We start from the raw sequence: 16,795 nt of genomic DNA, 5'->3' as shown, positions 1-16,795 counted from the left end.
GTGATGGGGAAATGGAGTTCTTATTCATTTTCCCCAGAAACCTCAGAGAAGTCAGAAAGGCCCGGACCCAGGAGAGAATACGAACAAAGGCACTCGCGTGGGAGGCAGGTCCTTGGCCCCAGTAGCAAGGAAGACACAGAAGAGAGAAAGAGAAAGAGAGAGCACGCACGCATGCCAGCATAAGCATCCTGTGCTACGAACAATAGATGCCAAGTTGCTCAGTATCCTGTTTTAAAATTTTCTATTCTTAGTGGTAATTTCCTTCTGTTGCCCTCAAACCTCAGTTTTGTTCTACACGTCAGCCTGGGAGAGAGCAGTCTGGGGAAACAAACCATTTACAAGATGGTAAGGAGAATCAACAGAGCAGAGATCCAGAGCGAGATAGACGCGTCTGTGATGCGGATCAACCAGGATGGGTTTGCGGAATATGCAAACATTCCTCAGATAAACCTCCCTTCCCTTCAAAAATATGGAGAGGGCAGCCTGGTAGGGGGCTTGACTTCCTCCGGTTAAGGAGAAAAAGAAGGCTGGTGCTAATTTTCAATAATAAAGGGAGGGCTGGCACAGCCTCTGAGGCTGGGTAACTCAAAGTCATCTGGCCCCCATAGGGAACAAAGACCAGAGGGTGTCGTTCAGGGGCTTGTCCAGGATCACACAGCTGGTTAGAGACAGAGACACATTCAGACAGAGACTGTGTGATTCTTAACCTTGAGTTCTCTGTAACGCTGGACTCACCACACCTCTCCCCACCTTACCAAGTCCAGCCAAGATCATCAACTTACCACCCGGACAGCCGGAGTGGGGAGACAGAGGACGGAAACAAGAGGGAAGGGGAGGGGATTCGTTCAACGTTCAGGAGAAGGATGCTTTCTAGAGTTATTCTGGTTGCTCACCTTTTTCTTGACCAGGGCGGGGAAGGGGTGGAGAATACAGAAAAGCCCCAGCAAGCTTTTAGCCCCACTCCAGGAAGTAGTCTGGGGACTAACCTGTGTACATCTTCTCTCCACATGGCTTCCATCACCGTTCCAGCAATCTTACCCTTGGCCGTCTTAAACCTCTAAAATGATTAGACTGAGAAACTAGGGCACCCTCCTAGTCTCCGTTCCATTCTGTCTGATGCCGTCCTAATCTCCTTGGTGTGAACCTAACGTCCCCAGCACTCCCAGCCTTCAGGGCAGGACCCGGATCCCAGGGCGCACGCCAGACCACGCGTTTCTCTTGCTTAAAACGCCTAGCAGAGCTGGAAACAAGCGGATCGTGCTCATTAAATACGCGCTTGATTACTCTTTGAGAAAAGTTGCAAAACGTCTCATGGTACAGACGCTTAAATCATAGAGGGAAAAATTTAAAGGTGGCAAAAGGAGACTCCGTTTTCCAACCTGAAAGATGGACAGGGAGAGATTTCCAAGGCATCTTGCAAATTCCTTCTTATCTGAGATGTGTCATTTGGGGAACAAGATGTAGCTATTACATCCACAGGCCACAATTTGCATTGGACATTCTCGTACGGGGGCTTTTTCTTTCTGCCTGACGTCTCCTCCTCTCCCCTCCGGCCTACAGCTTTACAAGAGCCTCGCCACTCAGAGGGCCCAGGCTGTGACCAAGGCCTTGAAGGGGAGGGTGGCTGCTTTGTGCTGCCTTTATTTTTGCTTTTTTTCAACTGAAACTCTGAGTCTGAAAGTGAGGAATGGGGGTTCCGCGTGCCCTTGCGGTTGCAGATGCTGTCAGAACACAGAGTTTGCTTTGCCTCTTAGGAGGGGAACAGTCAGCATCTGGGCCAGAAGTGGGTGACAGACGCGGCTGGAAGACATTGCTCAGGCAGGCGAGGATGTGAAGGAATGTGTCAGTTGTTCGCCCTCCGCCGTAGCTTCTTCCCCAAATCTACCAGCTAGTGCCCCCCTTTGTGTCCGTGTATCATTAAAATGTAACCCATCACATAAAACGCCACCCCCAAAAGTCCCCAGGTGACTATGGGAGTCATAAAACCCCCTTTTGGAGGACTTGAATTTTAAGCTGTCTCCTCCCCTCATTGCAAAATATCCTGGAGAGGTGCAGGGAGGAGGCGGGGACCCACTCCGGGGGGTCTTCATCTGCTGGGGAGATGATGACAAAAGATTGGAAAGGAGCAATCTTGCCCCGGCCTCAAATACCCATGACAAAGCCTTTCGCCCGGCATTATGCAGCACTTAACCTTTTCCACTTGAAAAGCAGATTCCAAATTTATTTTTTGTCAAGCCGGGTCACAGCTCCAGAGCCCTAGCAGAGAGGAGCCGCATGCGGCATTCATCCTTTCCGTGCTGGCAAATCTAAGCGGAGCTAAAGACAGACCCTACTCTGTCCCCTCTCCTCTGACCTTCACTTCTGAAAGCCACTTGCTTTCAAGGTGAGCAAGTCTCGTCTTGGAACCAATTAAATATACATACCACAGTGAGCGGAGTTTTCTTGAAAGCGTGTGCAAGGGGAGTACCAAGAAAGAGGAAGCATCTCAGAATGAATTATTGATCAAGATTTCTCTCATACACATACACATGAACAAGGGTCTGGCATCCCCAGCCTGGGGGAGATTGCATCTGGTGTGGTCTTCACGGGGTTAAGAAAGATAACCTCTTTGCTCTAAACTCTATTCATTTCGTGGATGGGAAACGCATTTACATCTCTGTGTGTCTCCTTTTGTTTGGTTTTCCAAGAAAGCCTGAATCAGCAGATCTCAGAAGAAAGCTAACACATCTGACAGGCTTAGAGAAATGATGTGTGCCACGCGAAAAAATTAATTGAAAAAAAAAAAACCACTTTTCACTTATAGAGCAGTTTTTATCCCAGTCTTTTCAAACAGGTTACGGGTATTAATTAAATGTTGTCATGCATCACTTGTTACCTTGGTTCTATTAATGCAAGTGGAAACATCAGGTCTGATTACTGTTGGAGGTGGAAACTGAGGCAGTGTGCAAGGACAGACAAAATAGCCCCTGAGGAAGTGAAGGGAACGTCTATATGGACCACCGTAATCTCATTCATCTCGTGAGAACATGGAGAGGAGAACCAGGTACAGGTCACAGGAATCCTGCCGGCCTCACTCCTATTGGTCGCCATTTTCTGCTAACCCCGTCAACTGAGCAGTCTTCTCACAGGTCAACTTAGTGGCCATTACCAAAGTATCCATGATCGACGGGTGTGGAACCAGTTACCACAAGAGTATAAGCTGAAACAACACACGTTACCGTCTCGTGTTCTGCGGGTCAGGAATCCAGGCATGACTCAGCTGGGTCCTCGACTCAAGGTCTCGAATGGCCACATTCAAGGTGTCGGCCAGGGCCCTGTTCCCACCTGGACATCAGCTGAGGAAGGGTCTATGTGGTTTGGGCAGCATTCTGTCCCATGCAGCTATTTTGTGCTGGCAATTCCTAAAGGCCACCCACCATTCTTCATCACGTGCCCTTCCTCAGCAAGGCCCGCGTAGTCGCCGTTGGCAAGGAGAGCATCTAGAGGCGACATCGAGACAGGGTCTTAGATAGGATGATGTCATTACATTACGTGCTTCGTGATTACAAAGGGGGCATCCCATCCCTTCGCCGTATTCCGTTGGTTAGCAGGAAGGTACAGGTCCCTCAAGCTGAGGAAACCACACAAGGAAGGGTGTGGATGCCAGGAGGCAGGGAACTTGGGTGTCACGCTGGAGTCTGTCAGCCACACCCGGGAATCTGAAGCAGAAGCCCCTTCGTGCCTGTAAGTTTTGTGGTGGGCTTTCGGGGGGGAAAAAATAGAAAGAAAGAAAGGGAAGGAGTTGGTCAGATTATTTGATATCATTATCTATCTGGCAGAAAACAGGAGGAACTCAGAAGAACACTGAACCCATACAAAACCAGGTGTTTAATAAAGACCTCAGGGAAACCCTAGGAGTTTAGCTCATTAATTGAGATATATAGGGTTCACACACTCAACCAGTATCCGGAATGCTAAAATGGCCGCCTTCACATCCTCTTTGTTAGTTCGGGGGAAAAAAAAGGAAGGATGAATGAGGGAAGTTGAGTTCAATGCAATAAAGGTTTAATTGAGTGCCTACTCTTTGCTCACAACATCCTAAAAGCTAGGCACGAGACACAGGATGCTTTGACACCGGGGTGATGTTTCTTCAGGTGTGCTCCTCAGCTGGGTCCAAGCCACCTGCAGGGTGTGGGATGAAAGGAAAATTTCTGGGTGCCATCTCAGACCTACGGAGCCAACTCTCTGGTCGTAGAACCCAGAGACCTGCATTTGAACAAGAACCCTGGGGAATCTCCGTCACAGTGGGGTTTGAGGCAGGTGGATGCACGTGGCGAACTTGAACGTGCCTATGGCTCAGCCGAAGTCTGGTTAGCATGCAGAGTCCAATTCGGTAAGTCTAGAGTAGGGCCCGAGGTGCCGCGATTCTAACAAGCGCCCAGATGACGTCATTGTTGCTGATCCTGCGAGCACGCTTGGAATAGCAAAAGTAGGAGATAAGAAGGACTGAAAGAACCAAATGGCAAAATTCTCCCCCTCTCCAAAGTGGCTGTGAATTATGGGGATTTTAAGCAATTAAATATTTTAAGTGAAAAATCTCTAAAAACTTCCCAGAGCCAGATGGGGATTGCCTTTTTCTGTGCACATGGCATATTGTGAATTTGGGAGGAAAGTGATATTTAGGCTCGTGGGAGTGGGAAGGACTTGGGTCCAAAGTGTGCCCAGGGGTGAAATTGTGACGTCAGTGGGTGTATAGTTAGAGCAGTAAGGGCACACGGAGGACACGGCAAGGTTCAGGAGAGTGGCTGGGAAGGCTGGAGTGCGGTCAGCGCTAGCTAGAATAGTCTCAACATCCCCCCCCCACCACCACCAAAACCCCCCACCTCTGCTCTAGCCGGACCCAAGGGAGAGATGAAGCATGGGGCACATGGCTATGGAATCAGCCAGAGGGAGGTGAAAATCAAAGACGAAAAGGAGACAGGAGTTTATAACAGTTATGGATCAGAACTAACTGAGAGTGCTAACCGAATGCACAGAAGAGAATGGAGAGTAGGATTTCCTGGAAGAAGCCAGAAGGCAGAAGGCAGTTGGCAGAGTGGATGGCCACGAGTATCCCGCCACTAGAAACTCAGGTTTGATTTTGAGCTAGAGAACAGGCACAGAGAAAATGCCTGGGAAGTCCAGCGTGGCTAATTCATATTTTAAACCCGAGTGAGGCTAACTTCACCACGGGAATAGCAACTTGGAACGCCTGAGGCTGTGTGATCTGGAGGAAAGGCCACGGAACTGGCTTGGGTTCTCCTGGTTCATTTACCCATCCGTTGTCAATTTATTGAGAGGTGCAAGATTCTAAGCCCTGTGCTAATTTCTGGAAAACCTAAAATAGCTACTAAAATAATAAAGAATAACAAAAATGAGGTAACCATAATAATAATATTTTCAGCGATTAATTTGTGCTGAGTACCATCCCAAGCACTTTGTATGTATTGGGTACCTTAAGAATGAGAAAAATCTACTGAGGTGGGGGTAATGCTTTTATATCCATTTTTCAGATGTGGAAACTGAGGTGAAGAAATAAGACAGACTATTTCTGCTTTAGGGGAGCTTACATTCTAGCATCATGCTTCCAGTTCATGGAGTGACTTCTGGTGACTTTTCATTCTATCCTCTTCCATAGCCACGGCAATCACAGCTAAAAATATTAAGAGCTTTCTTTGAGCCCTAGTATCTCATTTAATCTTAGTGGTCACCTTATGAGGTAATTACCATCATCATTCCCATTTTACAGATGAAGAAACTAAGTTTCAGAGAAATTAGTAATTTTCCCAAGAGGCCACATCTGGAATCTAAACCCAGGCAGCTTAACTCTAACCTAACACATGGCATGAGTACAGATTAGCAGATTGAACTAAATCTCGGAGCTCACATTTCACTGGAATGGCCTATGACAGACCTGGTGGTTCTCTGAATTTTATGTAGTTTCTGACCCAGATATTTAGCATCTAAGCCAGCTACATGTGCCAACAAACTCTACGAGACAGCTTGAAAAAAAAGTCACAACCTGTGGACGAGTTGTGACAGGAGAAAAAAAATCTATTTGACGTCCATGGCAATGGGAACGAAGAGCAAATTCAAGGTCTCCTCCCACTATGTGGACTCAGACCCAGCACTACATGAGGATGCTCCGTTCAGCTTGAAGACCTCAAGGCGTAAGAAATAATTGACTCTTTGTGAGTGCAGGGATTTGTTTCAGCACAGATCCAGAATGCAACCTTTCCTGATCGAGTTGAACAGGAAAGGATTTAAATTGAGGTCCTGAACTCAAAGGAGAACACATTAATCATGCTCATTGCTAGAGTCAGAAACAAATTCATTTTTCCTGTAAGGAGTGTTATCAAGCAGGAAATCAAGTCCACAGGTTAGGGAGGTGGTGAGGGGCCTGGGGACAATGACAGAGGTGCGGGGACAGACACCAGAGTAAGTGCATCTCCAGACTCTATATAACTTCACGCGCACACACACACACACACACACACAGAGTCTCCATGTGCCAAAGACTATGTGCAACCTTTTGGCTTATATAACGGACGACCCAGAGTGTAATAGATGCTCCAAAATTTGAGAACTTCAACTTGTCCAGAGTCAAAATGTTCATTCATTCATTCATTCATTCATCAAATATTTACTGAATGCCTACCAAACTCCAAGCCTAACAGGATTAGCAGGGAACCAAATATTAACCTGCCTTTCTTAATTTTATTTACAGATATAGAAAATAATCAAGGACCTGATAACAATAGATAAACAAATAGCTAAACAAGACAATTCAATTTTTTTTAGAGAGAGAGAGTGCAAAAGCAGGGGTGAGAGGCAGATGGAGGGAGAGAGAGAATCTTAAGCAGGCTCCTCGATTGGCATGGAGCCCAATGTGAGACTCGATCCCATGACCCTAGGATCATGACGTGAGCCAAAATCAAGAGTCGGAGGTTCTACTGACTGAGCCACGCAGGCGCCCCTAAACAAGACAATTCCAGATGGGCACAAATGTTATGAAGGGCACACACAGGATGATCTGATAGAAAGAGGCCCAAGATGGGACTATTTTGGACCTGGCTGTCAGGGAAGATTTCTACTGTGAGGTGACATTGGATCTGAGACCTAAAGGGTGAACAGGAAACCCTGTAACAGGCAAGGGGACAGAAGTGCAAGAAGGAAGAGCAAAAACGAGGGCCTCTGAAACCAGAGCAAGTTTGGCCTGTGCAAAGACCCAACAGGAGACCGCCATGCTTGGTGCGTAATGGGAAGAGCGTGCGGGAAGAGAAATGTGAGAGAGGAAGCCGGGGCGGGGCCACATGGTGCAGGGTTTGAAGCACCACGCTAAGCAGGTAGGTTTCATTTAAGAGCAAGTGAAGCTTTTTAAGCAGGGGAGTGATCTGATTTCCTTTATGAAAAAGATCACTTTGCTGCAGTGTGGAGAATGGATCGCCGGGGTTCCAGAGGACTGTGGGAAGACCAACTAGAAAACTACTGCAGTTGTCCAAGCGGGGAAATGATGGTGATGTGGATTCAGGCGGGCACGGGGTGCGGGGGGGCTGGAAAAAAGCCGGTGGATTTAAGAGCTATTCTGGAGGTAGAACTGACAGGACCCACCAATGATCAGGTGCGGGGAGGAGCAGTGCCCTAAGATGACAACTTTTCTGTACTTGAAGCTTGTTTCTGTGAATTGGGCTCAGCTTCGTGTAACAGAGATGCCCCGTGTATGAAGATGCCCCATGACTTCTCAGACATGTAACTTCTCAGACAGTTCACCAGTCTGAGTTTCTCCTGTGCTTCTCTCGTGCTGAGGACCTCGGGAGGGAGGAGAGAGAACCCGGAGCCTGGATGGCCCCTCACCTGGACCTGCGGCCTCTTGGCACAATCAGCTTCTGGAGTAGCTTAGAGAACAGCACATAGAGGAAGCCAACGCAAAGTGGGGGGCACAGAATGTTGGACGATGGCCTGCCAGCCATTTTAGATTTACTTTATCCCATGGGTGAGGGATGGGTCATGAGATCAGGATGAGCACACAGTGTGTGTGTGTGTGTGTGTGTGTGTGTGTGTGTGTGTGTGTTTGAAGAAAAGCTGGGGTTAGACTGGGAAAGACATGGAGAGCAGAGGCAGGTTGGCCACGGTCTTTAGATAGAAAGGATGTTCCTTACCTGCCTTGAATTAACAGAAAGAAAAAATAGCTACCTCTGAATCCGAGATGTCTAAACTGATCTCTGATTTGCAGCAAAAATAGAAAGGTGGGTGGTAGAAATTTAACTGAAATAGCATTCAGTAACTTGGGTTCCCTCAGTACCCAGTGCCTCCAAGTGCCCTGTCCAAGCAGGACCTCCCACTGGAGGCTGGCACGCCGAGGCCAGGCTGCAGGCTCATAGGGGCCAGGTCGTAGGGCGAAAGAATCCTTGGAAATATTATCCTTTGAGTCCCCATCAAAGCCAATTAGTCATAAATAGAAGGGCACGTAGGTCTCTAAAAGCTTTTCTTTAAAACAAATATAAGCCCAGGGGCACCTGGGTGGCTCAGTCGGTTGGACATCTGACTCCGGCTCAGGTCACGATCTCACAGCTCGTGGGTTCAAGCCCCGCATCAGGCTCTGTGCTGACAGCTCGGAGCCTGGAGCCTGCTTCGGTTTCTGTGTCTCCTTCACTCTCTGCCCCTCCCCCACTCATGTTCTCTCACTCTCTCTGTCTCTCAAAAATAAATAAACATTAAATACACACACACACACACACACACACACACACACACACATATATAAACCCAGATCTGGGCCTGCCTTGGAGAATCAGGGGAAATGAAGCAGACTCCTAGGTGGAGGGAAAGCAGGATTGGGAAAGACAGAACAGGAGGGCGTGTTTTGCTTGGCACATCTGGAAAGGGAGAGAGCCAGCAAGGAGAGGAGCTTCTCCTATCCCTTAAGGGGGCTCTCTTCCCTCCAAGTATTTAACATCTCCATGTTCGGACAATTTTCTTAACCCCTTGGGCCCCTGTTGCTTAATAAGTAGAAAACATATATTAAAACCTCAATTGCCTAGAGACAGAGTCTGGAGCAAGCGATCACTTAAGGTCATTTCAAAATCTTGGGCCTGTGGTTCTAGATAGGAGACAGTTTCATGCAGGGTTGAAGTGCAGATCATAATACAGTGGTTATAAGGATTGAATGAGTTAATAGAAGTAAATCGCTCAGAACAGTGCCTGGCACATGGTTATGACTCCATAAATATTAGATGTGTTTTCTCTGAAAACCAGTCTTCGGTACCAATCACTCTGTTATTCTGGCTCCAAAGAATTCAACACAAGGATCCTTAGGCTACCAGAATGATCCAGAGTCAACGTCTCTGTTCTCCTGCTTCCATGGAAACTTGGTCTAAACTATTCCAGAGAGATGGGAGTTTGTGTCACATAATATCATTTGGGGAAGCACCCTGAGATGTCTGGTTTCCATGGTTACCATCACATCTGGTGGGCTTGGATGTGACCAGGAAGTCCCCTTTGACTAGGAAAATTTGTGGATGCCACAGCCACCACCGTAAATGAGGCCAACCTCAAAAAAAAAAAAAAAAAATCAGGCATTTGGGCAAAAGATCAGTCAGGGGCTGTTTTCAAACATCAGAAAAAGACCCAAAGAGCCAATTCAAGCTCTTGTCCCCTGATTAGTGTTCCAGGGACTCATGAAGCAGAATAATCTCTTCCCAAACTTGTTTTATTAGTAAGGCCAAAGCTTCATTAATTAACCATCAGTCTCATTAAAAAAAAAAAAAAGAGAGAGAGACATGACTTCACAAAGCACTGGGGACCCACGGTTTGCAGAGCCAGGAGCAGAGGCTGTCGGGAGAGGCAGAAAGAGAACTTTGTGACCCGGCTTGGGGAGTTAATGCTCATCCGGAAGTTCTCCCTCCCCTGGTCCAATGTTGAATGTTTCTCCGAACTATGAATAATAAATGGCATGTGGGTGGCTCCGTTTTCTAACAAACTCAGACACCTTCAGGAGCAACTGCCATAATATTCCTTCCAGAAGAAAGAAGCATCGCGAATGCCTTTCCTTATTTAATGGAAGAGAAAGCTGTGGTCCAGAGAAGGAGAACTTGTCAAGAGAGCAAAGCAGGAGAAAGACTCGAAACGGAACTTCACTGCTCCACTCCCCGCTACTCAGGCAGCCTCATACCTGATATTTTAAGCAAGGAATAAAAGATGGCTTCCCATAGACTCTTTTGGTTAACCTCCTTGCCTGACTCAAAGGAGTGACAACGTTTTGGAAAGAATAGGGAAACCATTGCCTAATGGTCTTGCTGCCTCTGGTCCCTTCCTCTAAGATTCAATACTGTTGCCAGGGTGATGTTTCTAAAACTTAAATCTGCTTATGTCATGCCCCTGGCTAAATCCTTAAATGGCTCCCCATTGACTTTAGGATAAAATCCATAGGCCTTTCATTAACTTTCATTAACTGGCTCCTGCCTTCTTCACCGGTTCCATCCCTTCCCACCGCACACCCCCCCCAACACACGCACCATCCTTTCCATCCATCAGAAGTTTCCATTGGCCCCCAGCAGCCATCCCCTCTCTCTTTTCTCTTTTCATCTCTGCTCTGAATGTGTTGTTCATTGCCTGTTCATGCTCTTCAGCTTCTCAACTCCGGTTCCTTCAGAGCCAGGGATCATCTCCTCCAGGATGCCTTTCCTCACCTTCAGGCTCAGGGAGTTTCCTTTGCCCGCGCTTTTGCAGGACCCCGAGGAGACTGCTTAGCCAGGATATTTCACCACCTTTGGAGGGCTCCCTTTGCCAGCCGGCCTGTGAGCTCCCCCTAGGGCAGAGGCTGGCGTGTTCATGCCGTATCTCCAGCCCTGGGTACAGTGCCTGACACATGATAGACACAACTAATCGATAGTAAAGAAGCATCTCTCTCCCTCACCTAAAGTAGTCGCCTATCCTCTAGTAGTATTATATATAACTATTTGCATGGCTACTTAATTACAACCTAGAAAAAACGGGGGGGGGGCAGAATCAATCATTACTCAGAAATTGATTATCACCTGCTTTATTAGAGAAATAGAGTGTCATCAATAACCCAAAACAACAAAGGATCCAGAAGTCATGTCTAGCTGGGTTAGGGGCACATGACATTGTGGCATAGGGGTGTGTGTGTGTGTGTGTGTGTGTGTGTGTGTAGGGAAAGGGCATGTGCAATTATGTGTGAAGTTTACTTTTATACTTTGACCTTTGTTTTTGTTGATAGTGTATATATGCCTGTTCCCTGGCAACATACTCACTAACACAGAGTGAAGGGGAGAAAATGGCAAGAAGTTGGAAGAAGGGAGTCAGGTATCCAAAGACACACGCTCCTCCCAGTGCAAACCCGTAATAATAACCCAGGAACTTAGCAACGAGCTATCAGTGTTAGTGATCTCTTTATCATAGCAACCCCTTACATTTATGTTGCACGCCAGCGTTTACAAAGCACTTTCCATTACCTTGTACCGATCTACTCCCCATCCCACGCCCCGACACCGCGCTAAAGGAAACCATCTGCTTTCTTTTATATACATTTCTAAAAAGCATATTTTTGTTTTAGTTTTTAGCCATATAAAATGGGCATCGCGCTACATAAATCGTTTGTGCCTTACTTCAAAAAACTTGATATTCTTCTACTAAGTTTCATCCCTATTATTGCCCAGAGGGGTGGTTTATTCCTCTTGTCTGCTAGATATTATTCCCGATGTGACCCACTTTACCACAGTTTTATTCACCCACTTCTCCGTCAGCGGGTATTTGAGTTATTTGCATTTTTGCTACCGAACAGGGCTGCTATGAATATTCTCATACATATATCCTAGTATCCATATACAGAAGTATCTCTTGGGTATTTATACAGCAGTGCAGTTGCAAAGTGATAGAGGAAGTGAATGTTTAACATTACAGACTAATGTCAGTTTTATAAGATAGGGCCATGCAGAATCACAAGTTTGCCAGTAGAGCACAGGAACGCCAATCACTCTGTATCCCCTCCAACAACAGGGTTAACCTACGTGATAAAGACTGATCAAGCAAGAGTCTCAAACTAGCCCCCCTGGAACCAAGTCAGGGTGCTTGTCTCGCAAAGTATGTCTCTGGTTGTCTTTATTTTTTTCGTTTTAATTTGAAAGCCTTCGGATGGACACTGTTGAATATTATAGACCCCACTCTTTGAGCATGTGAGTTTGAGATCCCTGAGATGGATAAGGTCTATGAATTTAGACTTATGGAATAATAGTGAGTCCGAGGAAATGTGATTTCCAAAAGAGAACAGGAAAGGGGCACCTGGGCGGCTCAGTCGATTGAGCGTCCCCCTTCAGCTCAGGTCGTGATCTCACCGTTCGCGGGTTCGAGCCCCGCGTCGGGCTCCGTGCAGACAGCTCGGAGTCTGGAGCCCGCTTCGGATTCTGCACCTCCCTCTCTCTCTGCCCCTCCCCCGCTCACGCTCTGTCTCTCTCTCCTTCAAACACAAACATTAAAAAAAAAAAAAAATTAAAAGAGAACAGGAAGAACTCACTTGAACGCCCCGCAGATGTTGATCAAGTATCCCTAAAAACCCAAACTGGACAGTCTGCACCAAACAGAGTGAGTTACAGTCTCAGGAGTTAGTGGAGTCAAGGTCAAGTGACAGGCACAAACAAGACGGTACTGGAAATAAACGACTGTTGAGGGCACGTGTCACCACAATTCACCCACACACCGATCCTGAAACATGTGTATCATTATCCCCATTTTATAGCCAAAGACAATGAAGTGTAGACAAAGTCCTCGGCTTCCACGGCAAATAAGTGGGGGAGAGCTGGGATCCAAATTTATGGCTGAACAATTGAATCCAAACCCATGCACAGGGCACCGTAGCACTCTGCCTCCCAAATCACACGGTGTCCGTCTCAGTTGGTGCACTAACCAGGTTTATGGGAAGCGCCTACCTTTCGTCCCCAGTGGCCCTGCAAGGTGGCTACAGCACTTGCTCTTGTAGTTTTTGTAGAAAAGGAAATTGAGGTCTAGAGAAATTAAGGGGCTAGGCCAAGATCACCTGGAGAGTATCTGAAGGCACGGAGACATGAGCATGTTCTCACGCTAATGCCGACTTCTTTTTCCACGCTGACTGACCTTGAGTTCCTATCAAAGGCCCGGAGAGAAGTCATTGCAAACTGATATAATTTCCTCTTCCCAGATAGAACCACAGGTCTCCTTGCCACCAGGCGCAGAAGCTGATAGTCTCAGAAGGAGCAAGTGTGGGGAAGGAGGGAATGATTTTACCTATACTGATCTAGAAACTGAATATCGCCGCAGATGTTGGGCTGCACTTTGAGTATAATCATCATTTTTGGAAACCTACTAAAACAAGAGACACATGCCAGAGCTTAGAAATGCACTAAACCTTGTGGAAAGGCGGAAAACATTAGGAAAGCTGTCATCCAAAGAACCAGAGAACCGTAACATCCTTTCTAGAAACAGTGACAGAGAACAGGAACCCCCTCCTTTAAGTTTTAATGCGATGTCTTTCTTTTCAAAGTAGGTGTGGAAGGTTGCAAGAATATACTGATCCCCTTTTGAGAATAAATTAAACTTTGAATTTTCTAGTCCAGGTCTATTTCCCTGCATGCTAGATCCTGGTAAAGGCTACCTTGTAGAGACCAGGAGAACCCTCCAACTTCAGGATAATCCCCAAAAGAAGCCATCACTGGATCGTTTACCAACAGCAATTCTGACTCCATATCTGTTGAGAGAGAGCACATGTTCTTGAAAGACTCAGATGTCAGTACCATGAGCTGCTCTAAGCTTTGACAGAAGTCCAGGGGCCTCTGCCGTGGACCAACCCCCCACCAACTCTGGGGAGGGTTTGGGATTTAATGATTCTAAGACTACCGAGTAATTGTATCCCCTCGAAAGGCTTCCCTGCAGACTGCAGCCCTTTCCCTACAGTATATGAAGGAGAGAGATCTCCACCCAAGTGTTCTCCAGCTGTCTGGATTTGTTTCATACCCATGGACACAGAGGATGAACTGATGACCCCCAGCAGTAGCATCCTGCCTCTTATCTTTCTCTCTCTTACCCAGCAATAACAGCAACCTCTTGTATTGTCTCAGAATCCACAAGTTCAAACCAACATCTCTATCTCCTATGACCATCAGATCACCAGACGTGACTGCCTCTGTTTTCCTCTCCAGAGAAACCACAGGTTACTCGGGCCCCAACACAGCAGCGGAGAAAGGGGGGACGGGGGAAGGATTATCATTTCCCACTCCCAGGCAATTTTAGCATCCCCACTCCTCCTGCCCCCCCCATTGAAGTTAAACAAAGCCAACCATTCCATCCTGATCTGTCCCTTTCTGCTGCACTATATAAAGCTAGCCACAGATGGCATGCACGGATTCATGCTCCAAAACTCCCCAGTGCCCACTCTCTTCCATCAAGCTGGTTCCTAAATCTGTGGATGCAGCAGACTTCAGAAGAGGAAGCAGTGTGATCACGCAGCATGAGCCTTGGCACAATGGAGTCTGGACCGTGCCAGGGCCATGATGCCCGAGTCTCACCCACTCTGATGCAGCACTCAGAATGGCATCTGGTTGCCCCACTGTCCACGTGATGGGATCCTCGCGCTAAAAGCCAAGTTTCTCTCTTTAGTGTACTCTGGGTAGTAGGTAAAGAAATTCATGACAAAGTAGGGAGAAAGGAAAAATGGAAATGATCAAGGAGAAGTTGTTGAGGGACTTAGAGGAAAGAAAACCTTGAGCATTTCCTTTCCTTCTCTGCTCATTCATTTTCCTGCATATGGCTTGCAGAGGGGGTCTTGGGGAGGGCCAGTCATGGAAGCAAAATAAAGCTTTTGGGGGGTCGTTTCTTCCCTGGGGACTTTTGTGCTGCCCCATCTCCAATTAACCTAAATTCCATCCCGATGCACTTAACCATAACTCATCTGTTGATATGTATTATGTTTCTTTTTTTAATATTTATTCTTGAAAAAGAGAAAGAGACAGAGCATGAGTGGGGGAGGGTCAGAGAGAGAGAGAGGGAGGCACAGAATCTGAAGCAGGCTCCAGTCTCTGAGCTGTCAGCACAGAGCCAGATGCGGGGCTCGAACTCATGGACCTGAGCCGAAATCAGACGCTTGACCAACTGAGCCACCCAGGCACCCTGATATTTATTATGCCCAAACACTGTAAAATGATTTATTCTCATTTCTTCATTTCATTTTCAGGCAAAACTGGAAGCTGGTATTATTCTCCCCTATTTTTCAGAAGAGAAAACAGAGATGTTAAAGAAGTTGCCAAGGTCACACAGCTCTTAAATGATGGAACCAAGATTCTAATCCAGGTCTATCAGGTTTCAAAGATTGTTTTTCCCTAAAGGATCTCATCAGCCCAAACCAGCTGTCATAACAGAACAAAAAGGCATTACCTAAAGCTTTCTATCTGAGAGATATTTACATTTTAATAGCCTCTTAACGAGGTTTCAATGAGCAAAGAAATGAATTGCTTGTAATGCTATTTGGGGCACTGTAATAGGTCATAGAGGAAATACACAGGATCAGGGGTGTCTCAGATAATACCATGTAGACTGTTGTCTATCTCGACTCCATCTAATGAAGCCGGGCCCATCTGAAGGAAGATTGAAACCACTGTTTTGCATCTATTCCAATAGAAACTGTACTTACTAGGTGTTATAAGCAAGAGAAGATTTGTCTGGATATAGGAAAGCCCTCCAAGAGCGGAAGCCTATGGAAGGTTGGTAGATGACTATAATACACATAAATACACACACACACACACACACACACAGCTCTCACCCCCCAGCCTGGGATAGATTCAGTCCTACCTAATCATAGACATGAACAAGGTGGTTTCCCAGAAAAACTCTGGGCCTCAACTTGGAACCATTAACTTTGACTTAGAGGATTCCATTTCATTTCCCAGAATTTCCTAAAGATACGCATGCAGTTGGCATTTTCTGCCCTTAAAACAACATTAGATAAGAAAAGCAAGAGGCTTCCAACATTCTTTGAAAAGACAAACATTTTTCCAGACTTGGGTCAAGAATGAGCCGTCCAGCCGACAACGCTTGGGGATTCAGTTTCCCCCCAGACTTTCAAATCCTTCAACCCAAGTTTGATTTTCTGTCCTCCTGGACCAGCCCTAATAGGAAACTACCAAACACAACTCCTTGAAAGCAAACAGCAGATCCAAAGGCCTTGATTGGTCTCTGTCTCTTCCCTCTTGCTGTACAGAGAGAGCTCCTCTCCGGCAGAGGAAGACACAAGTGGCGTTGACCTGCCCCACTGCTGTGGCTGGCCGAGGCTGGTTGCCAGTTCCCTCCTCTCGTGCTTGATCTCTCCTCCCCTCCGCTTCCAGGGTGACTGCCCTACCTGAAAGGGAGAGGAGAGAAGGGAACAGCTGAGGAGGAAAGACAACACCAGTAACGTTCCACGGACAGGGACCCTGCCAGATGCGGATCAACAATGAAAAGAAATCTAAATGGGGCGTCAACACATTCATTCCAGAGATATGAATGCAAGGGAACTACATGGGTGTGTGTTTAGCTATCCCAGGGTTACCTTTCCATTCCTCTTCATCATTTTAGCCCAGTCAGGAGGCCCTGAATGTTCCAGTTCCATCCTATCAACAAAGATATACATTTCTTGACAAATGCTTTCATCATTAGCTATTGGTCACCCAAGGTATACGTTTGTCCTAGGGACAAAGGATGCTCAAAGTAAAAGTCAGCATTCCTATTGTAGTTTCCTAGAAGCTGTGTACCG

This window comes from Lynx rufus, unplaced genomic scaffold, assembly GCF_022079265.1.
Source record: "Lynx rufus isolate CCGP_SWC_20201006 ecotype Redwood Valley unplaced genomic scaffold, mLynRuf1.p SCAF_15, whole genome shotgun sequence".
NCBI classification, from domain to species: Eukaryota; Metazoa; Chordata; class Mammalia; order Carnivora; family Felidae; genus Lynx; species Lynx rufus.
This window is presented reverse-complemented; position numbering follows the sequence as displayed.